The sequence below is a fragment of the Balearica regulorum genome, chromosome 1 (genome assembly GCF_011004875.1).
Source record: "Balearica regulorum gibbericeps isolate bBalReg1 chromosome 1, bBalReg1.pri, whole genome shotgun sequence".
In the NCBI taxonomy this organism is placed as follows: Eukaryota; Metazoa; Chordata; class Aves; order Gruiformes; family Gruidae; genus Balearica; species Balearica regulorum.
In genome coordinates, this window is record NC_046184.1 from 169,459,197 (window position 1) to 169,475,928 (window position 16,732).

The following is a 16,732-nucleotide window of genomic DNA, read 5'->3' on the forward strand; positions in this document are numbered from 1 at the left end:
AGATACTGATCATTAAATCTCTAATTCATTAATTTATGTACAAATATAATATTTTCCCACAAAAACCTAAGTTAGAAATATTCAATTCAGATCATATTTACAAGTAATTATTCATATCTTAAGTTTGCTTGTGAATACTTTATCCAAGCTTGTTGTGTCTTTTAAAAATGCGGAAAATGAGAGATTTTAAGCTTTAATGGCAGAAGCACGTACAAGCAGGAGTCAGAGATGTGCTCTTGTGCCCATATTCCCATATGGTCCAGATACCAGAATATATTCTAGGAAAACATGGCAATGCACAAAGCTGAGAATGTATCTGAGAGTTTCCAAAAGTATTTCACAGATTAAACAGTCCTGAGAAGCCTGAGAAGTGCAAGAATACATTTTGTTGCAAGAACTGAATAAAATGTAATGGGATATAAATATTGGATGGGTACTGAGAAAAAAAAAAAAAAAAAAATCAGTTTACTCTTTGGAAAGTAAGTTTTTCATGAAAATTAAGGAAAAGTAATGACAGTGTACACCTAAATGCATTTTTTTAAAACTCTGCAGATGTTTTTACCTTTTTATTTTTCTGGTTAGAAAATTGAGATAGGATTCCTGTACTCAAATTTACATTTTAAGAAGTTAGATATTAATACCAGAACTAGCCACTGCAGGCTATTTTTATAATCAAAGAGAAGAATAAGATTCTAAAATAGGCCATTAAAACAAACTGTAATACTTTTGCAGGTGCATATTTTTCTGCATTGACTATAAAGAAAGTCTAAAATAGCTACTTCTAATTTGAATATCTAGGGGGTTTATTTCTAGTTCAGTCTTCTGATCAGTCATTAGCGAACGTAAATACTAGGAAATATAGGAAGAAAAAAGAATCAGATTAGACAAAGATAATGGGCTGGAAAAAGCTTTGTGGAAGCAAACAGAGTAGAGAAATAGAAAGACCCGATATACGGGGAAAGAGATTGCTATAAGGACATGACAAAAGAAATACTAGGTTCATATTTTCTTTGCCTTCTTTTTGTGTGTTACTCTCTGTCATCTCTCTCATACTGACATTTTTTACTTGTGTTTATATGGAAAGGTGAGAAGAAGGTGAAATGTTTCCATAGTGTTCAATAAGACTCAAAGCTCAAAATGTTCATATCTGTCAGGAACTGTCAAACTCAGCTAGTTCACCATTTGGGGGAAAAGATCTGAAACATACTTTCACAAAAAACCTTCAACAGTACATGGATTTTTGTTCATTTATTTTTTATAGACACTTCTAAAATTCAACTGTACTGTAGCTATATATAACCTATAAATACACCTAAATTTCTATAATCAGTAACTCAGCAATAATAATGTCTTCGAGAGATGCAAGAGACATTAGTTTTTGCAACGTAAGAAAACATACTGTATTTTACATTCTAAAAAGTTTTATGTTCAGAAACTTAAAAAAATATTTACATTTTACATCAAGATTAGAAAAGTTAATCTTGAAAAATCTACAGCTTCTAGGTACAGAGACTCTTTGATGGCCCACCTCTTTCTATTATTTCACATAAATTACAGAAGGCAGTAGAAACACCTGCTGTAGTGAGAGACCAATTTAATCAATTCTACAGAATCACAACGAGATTTTCTTCCCCAAAATAACTTAAATTCTACCTTAGACAAGATGTATGAAGTATATTGTCCTAGTTTCAGCTGAGATGATAGTGTTAATTTTATTCACAGTAGGTGGTATAGGAATATGTTTTGGATTTGTGCTGAAAGCAGTGTTGATAATCTAGAGATGTTTTCCTTACATAAAGATGTTTTTGTTACTGCTGAGCCAAGGTCTTTTCTGCTTCTCACACTACCCCGCCAGCCAGCAGGATGGCTGAAGGTGCACAAGGAGTTGGGAGGGGACACAGCTGGGACAGCTGAATCCAACTGACCAAAGGGATATTCCATACCATATGACGCTCAGCATATGAGGGTCTGGAGGAAGAAGAAGGGGAAGAGAGGACATCTGGAGTGATGGCATTGGTCTTCTCAAGTAACCATTACATGTGATGGGGCCCTGCTTTCCTGGAGATGGCTGAACACCTGCCTGCCCATGGGAAGTGGTGAATGAATTCCTTGTCTTGCTTTGCTTGTGTGCGCAGCTTTTGATTTCCTTATTAAACTATCTTTATCTCAACCCATGAGTTTTCTCACTTTTACTCTTCCAATTCTCTCCCTTATCCCACTGTGGGGAGGGGCAGGGCAGGGGGAAGAGTGAGCGAGCGGCTGCATGGTGCTTAGCTGCCAGCTGGGGTTAAACCATGACACATCTCAGAAGGAGAAAATGAAAGGAGAAGAACACATCCTTGATCTATCTTTCAGTAGCAAGTGACTTAATTCTAAGCAAACTGAATAAGAGGCTCCAAAGAACCGTTTGTGGCTCTTCTGTCCTCTTTCCTCCACTGGACACTAATTTAGCTTCCGTGAAAGTATCATTGAAATAATGAATGAAATTATCACTCACTGAAATTATCTTTCTGAAGACTATTATGACCATATTTTATCAAAATCCAGAATCATTATCTCATTATCCTTGATCTGTCATCACTTTGACCAGTGCTAGTTCAGCTCTTCTTTTATGAAAACTTGGATCATACTCTCTCCTGCCTAAGAGTTTACCCTCTTGTGCTCAGTGTCAGAACCTTGGCATAGCACAGGTTTTGGTCCTTGACTTAACTAAGCTGTAGGCATACTTTGGCTTGTCCGTGTGTCTTTTATTCAGTTTAAAAGGGTTCTCCATAAATTCTCCCCATTGTCCATGGAGATGATGTAAAGTGGACATGATCTCAGAATCCATGTCTTATCTACTGGATTTTTTTAAAAAAATGATTTTTTTCCCATTCCTAGAAAATTCAACAAAATTTAGACCATTTACTAAGCAGTTCATCTATTAACCTAAATTAGATTATCTGAGTGATTCCCAATGTTCCTTTGTCTGTCTTCCATCATCAGCTTTAAACATGAAGAAAAGAATTTAAAAGAGTATTTTCTGTAAAATGCTGTGTACACATATGCAAACCACACAAAAATAAAAGAAATGTGCAGCTGTAGCTGAGTTAGATTCATTTTAGAAGTATATGAGCACCTACAGTTACATCCTGAGCTAGTCTCTTAAGGCTCAAGGAAGGAAGCAGACATTGAATGAAGTGATTCACCTGACTTATTTTAGGTATGTACTTTAGGGTGAAAAGCATATCCTAGATATGCTTCTTTTTCTTCCCTGCTTATAAAAGGAGTACAGAGTGAATAGCTCAAAAATAGACATAAAAATTCAATTCAATAACCTAATTATGGTAATAGTCAAGTGAGATGTCTGGTGGCATCTGCCTTTTCCTTTAGCTACCATTCCAGAAAGAATTGTCTTCCATGTCCCCTGTGTAAAATCTGCCATTCCCATGTGGATGCTCAGATTATCAAGGACAACCCAAGTATCTCTTTATGCTTACATTTAGGCAAGTGAATCTAGCTCAAGATGTCTGATTTCCCATTATAACCAACAGAATTCTAGTGCTCAGTTTAGTTGTCCACAAAATGTCCGGTGCCATATGAGATGCCTTAGGTTTCCCTCAACCTGTGATTTGTCAATAGGACAGAGGTTTGCCATCGATCATATATTGCATCTGCCATTATGTGAATCTGCCTTGGATTCACTGAAGCATCTCAAATGGTTGCAAATGCTTCTGTTTAGGCAGCTTCCTAACCATATCTATTGGGAGTTTCAATCCCAAATTAAGATGCAGATGAGGAGCTTCAATCATAAATTAAGATGCAAGTTATTGCATTTAGATATCTAAATTAAAGTGTGTCCAATCTGGACATGAACACTGCCCCTAATGTAACATGGAATTGATCTTGCCTTCATACTTACCTAGAATTTCAGGTGTGGGATTTATTGCTGTGTAAACCTTTCCTAATCTTTGTTTCTCTCATCTTCTTTTCTTTCCCAATCATGTGATGCCAGTGGGAACAGAAAGTTAGTTCAGTAAAAAAAGACTTTTAGCCTCCTGAACCTATATTTCTTTTTATGTTACTAGAAGAATATGTTTACTTGATACAGTTCCTTGATCAAGTCAGAGGAGAACTCTAGGCTTCACTGAATCTCAAGAATTCCTCAGAGCCAAATTATCATATATAAACTACAAGTGTTCATTATTCCTGGCAAAGGAAGCTCGTACGGGGTGTATAACAGTAAGAAAACTACAGTGGTAAATAGGAAGAAAGAAGCAAGAGTTTATGTTAAAATGTGGAAGAAAATCCCTGAAGAGTATGCGAAAGGAATAGCAAGCCATTCTAACAGAAAGGCAGAACACTTTAGTCTGGCTATATTTTGAAAAGTTAGTATACAGAAAAAGAAGGAGAAGTTATTACCTGGTGATGGACAGAAATAGACAAGCAGCTTCAGAAGTAGGATAAGCTTCAAAATGACAGTCCCAAATGCCAAGATTTGCTTCTGTTGAATTGAGCAGAGATGATAAAAAGCATTTATGATTTGCTGTCCAACAAAATGTCTAGCAGAAATGAAAGACCTATCAAGAAAGCAAAAAATTTTGCTATGATAGCTCCACTCCCCAAAAAGAGTGTAATATGTAAAGCATTTATAGAATAAGTAATCTACTATTGGATGTCTGACATTTCCATGTTAAAAGATATGAGATGTTATTATAATATGATCTTTAATTTTGAGATTGTAATTTCAAAATATTAATAGTAGCAAAACATGATTTTTGCGCTTGCTGAAGAGACGCTCTTAGCACCTCTTTAGCCTTTATAAACTTTGTGTAAACAGGAAAATGGTGAAAACAAGCTCCTGAGATATCATAGATATCTCAACATGTAAACACTTTCATGAGATACAATGCTCATACTTATTTTTATTGAAAATAATTTTGTAAATCTGACCACAAAAACCAAACCAGAACAGACCAAAACATCATAATATTACATTTATTGGTAATATGATTCAGGAAGCACTGTATAAGAAAATAGCTTATTTCAAGGTTTGCAAACAGCAATAGCTGGATTTCCCAGTTAACCCAGAAAAAAAGAAAAATGTAAAAGTTTTCAAAAATTGTAACTCAAAGATATCAGAAAAGAAACAACTGTTGTAAAAGCAAAGACTTTTTATTCAGAGTATTAAAAAATCAAGTATTTAAAACAGGGTTTGTTAGTCTGGGGTGGGGTTTTTTGTTATTTTGTTGCGGTGTTTTGTGGTTTTGATTTGTTTACAAAATTCTAAGGCTACCTCATCTACACACAAAACTATTATCTGTGAATTCAAGAGATTTAATATCAATTTTAAAAATCTATTTATAAATCTACATAATATTTTTCTCATTTATTAAACACTATGAATATTTTAAAATATCAGGTATTTTTTAGCATATTTATTGTGTTTCCTTTGGAAAAAAAAAAAAGCCTCTAAATACCTTAGATTTCCTTATATTCAACAGTGTCTTCTCTTAAATTCTCTGCCAAATTCTTTGAGAGGCCAATTTCTGTAATGAGTCCTCTCTTGCATAATAAACAAATAAATAAAGTAATTTTTTTCACATGATAAGAATGTACCTAATATTTGCCAAATAAAAATTAGTTGACAAGTTCAAACTGGTAGTCTTGGTTCCTTCTTTATATAATGTGGAGAGAAAGAGGCATATACAGAGTGTGATTCATTTAATCCTAAAATTGATTTCTACTGCCCAAATTGTATTGCCTTTTAAAGATGTCACCACCGATCAGAAAGCTTATTTCCACAATTAGTTTAGAATAGACAGCTACTTTTAGATGGTTAATTTAAAATGAGAATAATCCCCCCACTGCACCAAAGTGGTCTGAATTCAGTTTTCTGGTAAAGTATCTCGCAATTCTTACCTCCCTTCCCTCCCCAGTGATGCTTGGTTGAGATAGAGATAAACCTACAAGTTGTAAATCCAAAAAAGACTAGTATGAATGACATTTAATTTTATCAGGCTAACATAAACTGTGGAATTATACTAGTTTATTCCTTGTATCTTAGATTGACCTAAGCTGTCATTTAGGGTCTGTGTTTATGAATGTACTGTAAAGTTGTTCCGTGTATCTGCAGCTGGAAAAAATGTACTATTCATATCTAGTTTGGATTTATCTACTTTCAGATTTTAAGAATAATATGCTGCTTCTGTTTTAGTGCCAATTGCTTGACAGGGCAGACAACCTAATGGCAAACAGTAGAGAAAAGACTCTATGACTTTTTTGCCTCAGTTTTCATTGGTAGGGTTTGTCCTCAGGCCTTCCAGTTCCCTGCACATCTAAGCAGAATCTGTGGGAGTAAAACAGTATCTACAGTAGGCGAAGAAAGAGTTAGGGTTCACTAAACACACCTGAACAATCGTAAGTCCATAAATTCAGATGGGCTTGCACCTGAGGGCATCAAAGGAGCTGGCTCATACCATTGCAAGGTAGATCTCCATGAGCTTTGGCAGGTCATGGAAATCATGAGGAAGTTTCTGATGTGTTGAAAATGGCGGATGTCATACTCATCTTCAGGAAGGAGGATCCAGAGAACTACAGGCCTGTAGGTTCACACAGACCCTGTGAAAGTTATGGACAAAATCCTTTCAGAAGCCATTTCTAAATACATGAAGGACAAGAAGGTGATTGACATCTGCCAACATGGGTTTACCAAGGTAGAATACCTGATTAAACTTGCCATTTTCTGTGGTGAAGTCACTGATGCTGTGGATCAGGGCAGGACAGTGCATGTTGTACACTTTGACTTTTTCAAGGTTTTGGCACAGTCTACCATAGTCTTCTTATTAGCAAATTTGTGGAAGATGAGTGGGTAGTAAAGTGAGTGGAATATTTGCTGGGGTCCTGTGCTCAAAGACTTGTGATCAGTGGTGCAAAGTCTATCTTTAGTAACTAATGAGACTAGTGACTAACAACACTAGTAACTAGTGGAGTTCCTCAGGGATCAGTAGTGTAACTAGTATTGTCTTATGCCTTCACTAACAAACTGGATAATGGGACAGAGTGGACTCTTAGCAAGTTGGCGTATGACAATAAGTTGGCAGGGAGAGAGCTCAGTATTGTAGAAGGCAGGGCTGTTGCTCAGAGAGCTGGGCAGTCTGAAGAAATGGATAAACATAAATCTCATGAAGTTCAACATAGACAATGCAAAGTTCTGCCTCTGGTAAGAAATAACCTCACGTGCTAATACAGGCTGGTAGCAGGCCAGCTGGAAAGCAGTATTGCAGAGAAGGACCTAGGGATCCTGGTGGAGAACACGTTGAACATGAGACAGCAACGTTCCCTTGCAGCAAGGAAGGTCAACAGATTCCTGAACTGCATTAGGAAGAGTCTTGCCAACAGATTGAGGGAAGTGATATTTTCCCCTCTACCCAGCATTGGTGAGGCCACATCTGGAATACTGTGTCCAATTCTAGGCTCCCCAGTACAAGAAGAATGTTGACAACAAGATAATTGAGAGCTGGAGAACAAGACATATGAGGAAAGGCCTGAGGGAATTGGGTTAATTCAGCCAAGAGAAAGCTCAGAGGACACCTTAGTGATGGTTACAATTACCTGATTGGAGTATACAGAGAAGATGGAGCTAGATTCTTCTTGGAAGTGCATAGTGATATGATGAGAAGCAATAGACACTAGTTAGAATATAGGAAATTCTAATTAGATGTTAGGAAAAAATTGTTTGCCATGAGGTTCATCAAACAGTGGAAGAGGTTGCCCAGAGAGGTTGTGAAAAGTCCATCCTTGGAGGTGTTCAAGACTCAACTGTAAACAACTGTGCACAGCCTGATCGGATTTCATCTGTTTTGAGCAGGCATTGAACTAGATGACCTGTGGGGGTCCCTTTCTGTGTGAATTACAATACTGCAATTCTATGACTGTGGTCCATGTTGTGCTGAAGAGTTGTCAGCTATCATTCTCTGTCCTCATTTAGAAACTAAGGGTTTGTGGTCAAGCTGATTTCTTGACCTTTTTAATCTTATAATTATGTTGAATTTCATCTTCTAGTCTTAGCATTTACCAAGTACAGAGTAGAAATCATTCATTTAACTATTTTTATCCCTTTAAATTTTTTTCATTGTCCTTCTGAAGCGTGGATAAGCTATTGCCACTACATACACTCTTAATGAGATTGTGATCTTCTGCCTTTTAACTCCACTACATTTGCAATTACAGCAACAGAATTTATACACTCTGTCACTGTTTGGTTTTGCACGAAAGATGTATCATGAAAATTTTTCATATTTATAGGTATTCTTTATATTTTTTCATGTAACAATATATAATCACTAATATGCTTAAATATAGAAATTTTGCTTTTATTAGAGACAACATTTTGCTAGAAGGAGATTTCTAATCTAAATACTACTTGAAAAAAGTTATTAGTTTCAATCTTTAATGCACTCTTGGCTATTTTTTAGTTATTCCCTGAAGTTTTGGAAGAAAATATTCTGGTATCTAATTGATTCTGGCAACATAGGCTTTAAGAAAAACCTTAATTAACATGCTTATCACAAGTATTAAATTATTTCATGGGAGATGGAACTAATCAATATAGTGATGACACCTCCCCAGAGATATATAGATCAGTTGCCTTTATAAACAAAGAGACAGGCATGGATTCCAAATCATCTAGAGTGGCGACCTTGTTTAACACAGCTAATATCTTTAATCAGAAGATGGGAAGGTTTGCTTTTATTAATTATTTGTTGTTTGCTTAATTAATTTTATATATGTGAAAAAAGCTTTGAGTGCTAATGATGTGTGTGGTTGGTATAATACGAAGCAAAAAAATTACCTATACTTCATGCTTTAATGTTAAGCCACTGTCCACTTCCTCATCTTGATCAGGTGTCCTATAACACACTGCTGTCACAAAGTGGCCTTCTCTCTGATCCTGATCCTCAAACTTTCAGCCAGCCTGTTTTCCATCCCATGTGGGAGCTTCCTACACATAAGCTGCTCCTTCACACCGAAAACAAAACTCTCCCCACCACCTTCCTTGCCTGTCTTTCCTGAAGAGCCTGTATTTGCTCATTGTACCACTGCAGTTCCACCATATCTTAGTTCATTCAACAGCATTACAGTTGTGCAAAAACATGTGGCATTCTGGTTCCTCCTGCTTGTTTTCAAGGCCATGCACATTTTTGTATGTACCGTTGAGGAAGGCCTTGCTCCACTCTGAGACGTCTTTTTGTTCCTGTTGCCATGTATCTTTGGCTTTCCACCTGTGTCCATCATTCCCACACTTGTCTGTGGCTTGTAATCTCTCTCCTTTTTCCTTCCTAGTTTAGGAATCTCTTCACAAAGCTGGCAAGGTTGCTGGCTTTTGTCTTTGACTGCTTTCATCTTTCTTTGAGCTGTTGAATGTTTTCTTTTGCCTCATCACTCACTTCCTGAACTAGGAAAACTATTTAAAGAGAATAAATGGCTTATCTTTTTCCCTTTTACAACTTTCCAGTCCTTTTGTCATTTCGTTCCTGAATCAGTCTCTTCAGAGAAACATGAACACTCCTCAAATTGTTAATGTTCATGTTAATGTTCATGTTCATGTTAAACATGAACACTCCTTCATTGTTAAGGCATCTTTGCCTCCTGAGTTCTCAGGAGGGAATTGCTTATTTTCAAGTATATTTGTATTTGAATAGAGGTAGTATTCATTTAGCAGTCATCTATTGTGAGGTCTGTGTTACCTTTTTTAGGATTTCAGCTAAATATTGAGGTAGAAAGACAACAGAGAAATGAGAGTATGAAATGGTGCTGACAGTACAGCATGTCAGTTAGAAAATGGAAATGGCAACTTGATAGAGAAACACACAGAGTCTGTAACCTCAGCCATGAGTCATAAATTGTGTAGACAGATTCTTCAACTTGTCATGGATTTTTTTTTGTCATAAACCCATTTATGTAGTAAGAAAGATGTTCTTCTTTCTGTTTTATTACGCAAAACAAAAGTAATTAGGGGAAGACTGAATCATCAGATGATGTGTAAGCAACCCATATGTCAATAAGACAATGGTAATCATTACTCTCTGTTGGACCTTCTGAACCACCTACTAGATTATACAGAGAAGAAAAAAACAACATTGGTAATATCTTTCCTAATATCTTTCATAATATCTTTCCTCTTTTCAAATGTCTCTTTAATTTAAGAATAGATGTGTGTAGAGCCAGTGGCAGGTATAACTGTGGCAGAAAATCATATGTGAGCATTACACTGAGCAGGACTGAATGTTGACATAAAGCAGATTTAATTTCCTCAGATGTCTTTGATTCTTGCATTGTTGATGTGCATACAGACTCTTACACTCTTCTTCAAAGACTGTAAAGTAACTCCACTGACGCAAAGAAGGAGAGGAGAGGAGAGGGGAGGAGAGGAGAGGGGAGGGGAGGGGAGGGGAGGGGAGGGGAGGGGAGGGGAGGGGAGGGAAGGGGAGGGGAGGGAAGGGAAGGGGAGGGGAGGGAAGGGAAGGGAAGGGAAGGGAAGGGAAGGGAAGGGAAGGGAAGGGAAGGGAAGGGAAGGGAAGGGAAGGGAAGGGAAGGGAAGGGAAGGGAAGGGAAGGGAAGGGAAGGGAAGGGAAGGGAAGGGAAGGGAAGGGAAGGGAAGGGAAGGGAAGGGAAGGGAGGGGAGGGGAGGGGAAGGGAAGGGAGGGGAAGGGAAGGGAAGGGAGGGGAAGGGAAGGGAAGGGAAGGGAAGGGAAGGGAAGGGAAGGGAAGGGAAGGGAAGGGAAGGGAAGGGAAGGGAAGGAAAGGAAAGGAAAGGAAAGGAAAGGAAAGGAAAGGAAAGGAAAGGAAAGGAAAGGAAAGGAAAGGAAAGGAAAGGAAAGGAAAGGAAAGGAAAGGAAAGGAAAGGAAAGGAAAGGAAAGGAAAGGAAAGGAAAGGAAAGGAAAGGGGGAGAAAGAGAAGTTTAAATTTCAGTAATTTCTAAGGGAACTACTTAGAAGCATGCAAACCAACTGAGGATAGGACAAGGGGTAATGGCTTTAAGCTGAAGGAAGGTAGATTTAGATTAGATATTAGGAAAAAAATCTTTACTATGAGAGTCATAAGGCACTAGAACAGGTTTCCTAGAGAGGTTGTGGATGCCCCCTCCCTGGAAGTGTTTAAGACCAGGTTGGATGGGGCTTTGGGCAACATGGTCTAGTGGGGGGTGTCCCTGCCCACAGCAGGGGGGTTGGAACTAGATGATCTTTGAGGTCCCTTCCAACTCAAACCATTCTATGACTATGATTTTTCATTAGTTGCATTGTTAAAGCAGTAGCTATCATTTGTGGGTATCTTTTACTTTCTTCTTCTTTATATTTTACATATAAGTAACATTTTAGGTATTTAGATTGATATTATTATTGTTGTTGTTGTTTTTGCTGTTGTTATTATTATTATTATTCCTATCATCCAGGATGGTATGACATGAGACATATCTCATTCTAAGATTCTATTAGAACAGGATATTCCACTAATTATAATTTAAAAAGAGGCAATTAATGATATCTTACACAGTTTCTGTATTTTCTAGTGGGGTAATTCTAACAATTTGCACATTACGATGTTCAAAGTTAGAGTTGATTAGAGGAGAGAAGGGAGAAAAAGGAGAGAGAAAGAGAGGAAGGAAAAAGGGAGAAAGGAAGGACGGACAGATTGGACAAAATAATCAAAAAACATTTTGGTGTCACAGTCCACGTAGCTCTTGGACAAGGAGAGTGGTGCCATATCCCACCATAGCAAAGCAAGCCTCAGATACAACTTAACCAAGGCCCCAGAGAAATAATTACCAGCAACCCCAACTGCAGCAGGGACACTGGAGCCACACAGGACAAAGCTCTGGGACCATGTCCTTGTCCTTGGACTTGGGACAAAATCATCTCTATTTTGCACCCTGGCGAGGGGTCCAGTCAACATGGACCCAGCCTTACCAGATACTTGAGCCAGCATGAGTGCCCTTGCCTTGTCAGCTGCCCGTGAGGATAGGTGTGTGGGAGCATAACTGCCCTGGCATAGCATCACAAGTGTGACCCATTTGGTCCGTGATGGTGGGGCAGATGTTAAACTGCTGAGAGCCATGAACTAGCCCTGGCACTTCAGTGCCACAGCTGTTCCTGTGGCAGTGGGGGACAGCCTTTCCGCTGCTGCTGCTAAAGTAACATTATAAAAAAGCTCTGTCTGCAACTCGAGCACTAATTTTCATCTCAAAAACTGTATTAAACTGTAAAAAAAGGCAATTCCTAAAGTGAAGCTTCTTGAATTATAGAAATGTGAAATATAAATAATTAAATGCATTTGCTATCAGAACTCCAAAGCCTTACAAAAAATGAGAGGGAAAATTATGTTCCTCATGAGAAAATAAAGCACAATACATTAGAACATAAGAAATAGCTTTACTTGCTTTAAGTAGATGGTTCCAAATAAATGTTGGGGAATAAATAGTTGGTTACAGGCAGCATTATATCTCCTTACTTAAAATAAATATTCTATGAATATATGTTTTTTTCACTAACAAATATATAAAATGAAAGAATTTCTGAATTTTTACAATTAAATATTTGCAAAATTAACCTTCAAAGATATTGGTACTAGAATAAAAGTGGTTATGGGAGAACTATTTCCAAAGAACAGGATATTACATAATTTTAAAAATAGCTGTATTAATGCACTGAAAGACAAATATGGAAGTATATATTAACAAAAGATCACATGTCTTTTAAAAATCTATAATCCTTGAATTTAAAAAAAAAAAAAGTTACAAGTTCAGTTTTCATGTTCAAAATAGAACAAACTGGGAAAAGTGGTTTTATTGATCTCATGGCTGCTGAGAAAGTTTGGAATATCCCAACCAAATATTTCCTGAGGGCTCAGAAAGGTAAAGATCAGTTCTTCTCCCAACCAAAAAAAGCAAAGACACACACACACACACAAAAATCATGCAAGTCCTTATTTTTAAACTATTCTCTTGATTTTCAGTTGCATGAAGGTAACTGGCAAAATTATAACACTAAGAGTACTTTTTAATGTGTCATGTTGAACATGTTTCAGGCAACCTACAAAACTCCTACTTGTTCTTCTGTTCTTCTGAAAAGACATAAATATTTTATCATAGTTAATGAAGAAAAATATGGCAATTTGTGTCCAGTATAATGAAGTTAATATAGTTGGATCTAGTTATTACTGACTTGTCTTGAACTCTTTTTTGTATGGCAGAAAAAATGGGAATATCCAATGACAAAGAAAGTGAAGAACCTTGGGTTTTTAACCTGTAAAGTTATACTGAAGTATCAGAAATAACAAAACAAAGAGTTATTTTAGATTGCCTTAATTACAATAAGTTATATTTTCCTCTTTCTCTCATTTTACTGCCTTTTTTTCTTCCTTTCTTTATAGATTCAGATTGATTTTCTTCTGTTTACTTGCATAGGAGGGTTGCACACATATGTGGGTATGTGCATAGCATACCTCTAGGCCTCCTGTGTTAATCCTAAGAGTACTAATTATACAAAATTCTTATCTGACAAACACACACTGAGAACATTTGTCTTTTGGATTAGCAGTGTTTTAATACTGATAAACAGAAAGTCTTCCAAGAGTCATTGACTTCCATATTTTAATTAGATTTTACTGCATTGTTTGCCAGTTATGCTAAAAAGATCCTTTTTGAGGCATGAAAACAGTTCAGGAAACAGGCTAATACTGACAGAGTTTTCAAGGATGTGCAGAAGAAGATACTCTGAAGGTCGGGGTTTTTTATCTATCAACATGTCATTATCAATGATTAGGGGACAGGGAAGTGTTTAGGCCTAAATTCGCTGACTTAAGATTTTGAATGACTTTGTGAATGTGGATTTTCATGAGTGCACACATTGTTGCTGTCTTACCAGATTTCTCAGTACAGGGAGAAATTAAAGAGCTTACAAAGACAAAAACTTTTAGTACCACCAAAATTATTCAATTATTTTAATCTCTTTCTTATTTACAGGTGTATTTTGTATGTGACATCAGGCTTACAATCTATTTCTTGTATCACAAGTGTTTACATACTAACAAACCTTTGGAAATGCAATATATAAAGTCCTTGATTTTGACTTTGTATCATAAATAATATAGGGGAAGAAGGACTATGAGAGCTATGGGAGTATTTTTGCAGGGAATATGGGAGGGTGAGGGGAGATGGGACAGGAAAAAGAGAGAATGATATATACTACCTGTATTACAAGTACATATTTAAGTAGATTGTGTAATCTGAAAAGGTGTTCAAAAAATAAATTTGCTGTCCTGACTTTAATTACTGATAGCTCAAAGGCCTTTGTTGAAATGGCTATTACAGAAGGTTAAGCTCCTCAAAAAAAAGTTAGATAAAATAAAAAAGGATGCTGGCAAATGTTGTACAAAGAAGTAGATTGGGAAGAATGCATTGTGGTATAAAAAGACAATCAATTGAAAGCCTGAAACATGAAGCTCGATGTCCCTGGTTATATAACTCTATTCAGTCTTCTCTTAAAAAAATGTACGGTGAAAAACCCACATCTACAATTTGTTTAAATAATGTTTTCCATGCACTGGCTACATGCTGTTAGGGAAAGTATTTTACTTTTTCTCTTGTTTTTCTGCTATAAATGTCAGTAGACTGAACCAAGGTGTTTTGTACTCTTAATAACCTCATCACTACATCCTTTCTATACTTCAAGGAGAAAACACTGCTTTGCTTTGGTGGTTTTTATTTTGGTTTGGTTTTTTGTTGTTTTGTTGGGGGTTTTTTACTGGTTTTACTCACATTTATTATCCTTGTGTCCTTTTAATCTCAGCTTTTGCATCTGGTTAAGCATAAGAATGCAAGTGGAACATAGTAATTCTCTCTGTGTGGTGGAGATGTTTAATTAAAGCTGATGGAATCCATTTATATCAGGACCTGGTTCAAAGTCTTTACAATCTATTTCATATTATTTTTATTCACTTAGACACTCAAATTACTTCATTACTGCAGCTGCACACACAAAAAAAAAAAAAAAGTAAAACTCTTTCATTAAGCTATACATAATGACTTTGAGATATTTTTACTTCAAAAGATACTGCGAATTCGGAGACCACCTCCATTTTTTAAAATATTCACACAGGTTTTAGGCAATTTGTCTTTTATTTACAATACCTTAAAAACACATCATGTTTTCCTATTTGGATTTTTCACAATCCAAAATTATACCAGGATCTATGACCCACAAATGTTTATAATTCATAAAAATCTGATATCAGTATATAGGATAAATCTAAAATACTCAATGTGTAATATATGAAGGTTTTCCAACTGGTAAAAATGAGTGATTATGATTTTTTACCCAGGTTACTTAGAGGAGAATATGGCTCTGTTTTATTTTTATTATTTTATAATATTATGATCTTAATAAAGTCTAAGACAATATGCTGTAAGTGAACAGAATATTTGGGTTTATATATAAAATAATTAATGATGGATTAAACTATAATCAATATAGCACTAAACACTTCATTATTGGCTGCCGTCTCAAGTGAATTAAAATTGGTATAAATCTGACAAGAGGAGGACCCCAGTTCAAATTTCTTATAAATAAAATATAGAGAAATGTTTAAGAATAACTGTATCACCACCACCAGAAAATCTAATATCTGGATAAATACTTTTCCAATTTTCCTAAATTAATACAATAATATAAACATTGGGGGTTTTATTAATTTTTATTTTTACATTTGGAATTGGAACTCATTTTCTTCACTGAGAAAGTTGCCAGAATATAGTATAATGCAATCTTTAAAGATCATACTAAGATATATTAGCCTAAAACATTACTTACAAAAGGAGTATTGCTGCAGACATGGAGGTAGAAGGTTAGAAGGTTATTGTCAAGGCAAGAGAAAGTTTAAAGGCAGAGGTAATATTCTATATTAAACCAGAAAATACACCTGGAAGTTTTAAACACATTTTTGGTCACAGAAAACTTTCTTCAGAGGTGGAAAGTAGACATTTTGAGGAAGGTTTCATGTTTAATTGTTTACTATAGAAGTAAACAATTCTGCAGTTTGAATTATGCCCACAGGGCAGTGGCAGTTTCAGCTGATGGAAGACAAAGCTGAGGTCTTCGGCCAATAGGACACCTATGTGACCATATATGACCACAGGTCAGATTCAAATTGGGTATAAATGGAGTCCTGCGAGGGGGCCATCTTGAGTTGGTCTCCCTCAGAACAGCGGGTCTGCGGTGGGAGGCTCTCCCTGTGGGTTGGGATGCCACCTACGGTTCACCTTCTGTACAGATTGAGAGACCTCATCTTACACGGGTGAGTGATTTTTCACATTTTGAGTCATCAACCATAAAGCTTAGGAGCTCTTAAGTCAGCGGCATAGTACTAATATCCCAACCAACATCCTGAACCTGTGGATTGTTAATGTCTGTTGGAGCCAGAGTGGTTTCAGTTAGAACAAAACCTAGTTTTTCCCCTTCCATCTTGTAAAGTAAATATTTTTGATTGTTTGTTTGTTAACTGGACTGGCCTAGTTTGTGTGGTTCTGTGACAGGAGGCTTGTGGGGATGTCATGGCTTAGCCACAACCGACAGCTGAGCACCATGCAGCTGCTTGCTTACTCCTCCCCAGCAGGATGGGGAAGGAGAATCAGAAGACTGAAAGTGAGAAAACTCGTGGGTTGAGATAGAGACAGTTTAATAAATAAAGCAAAAC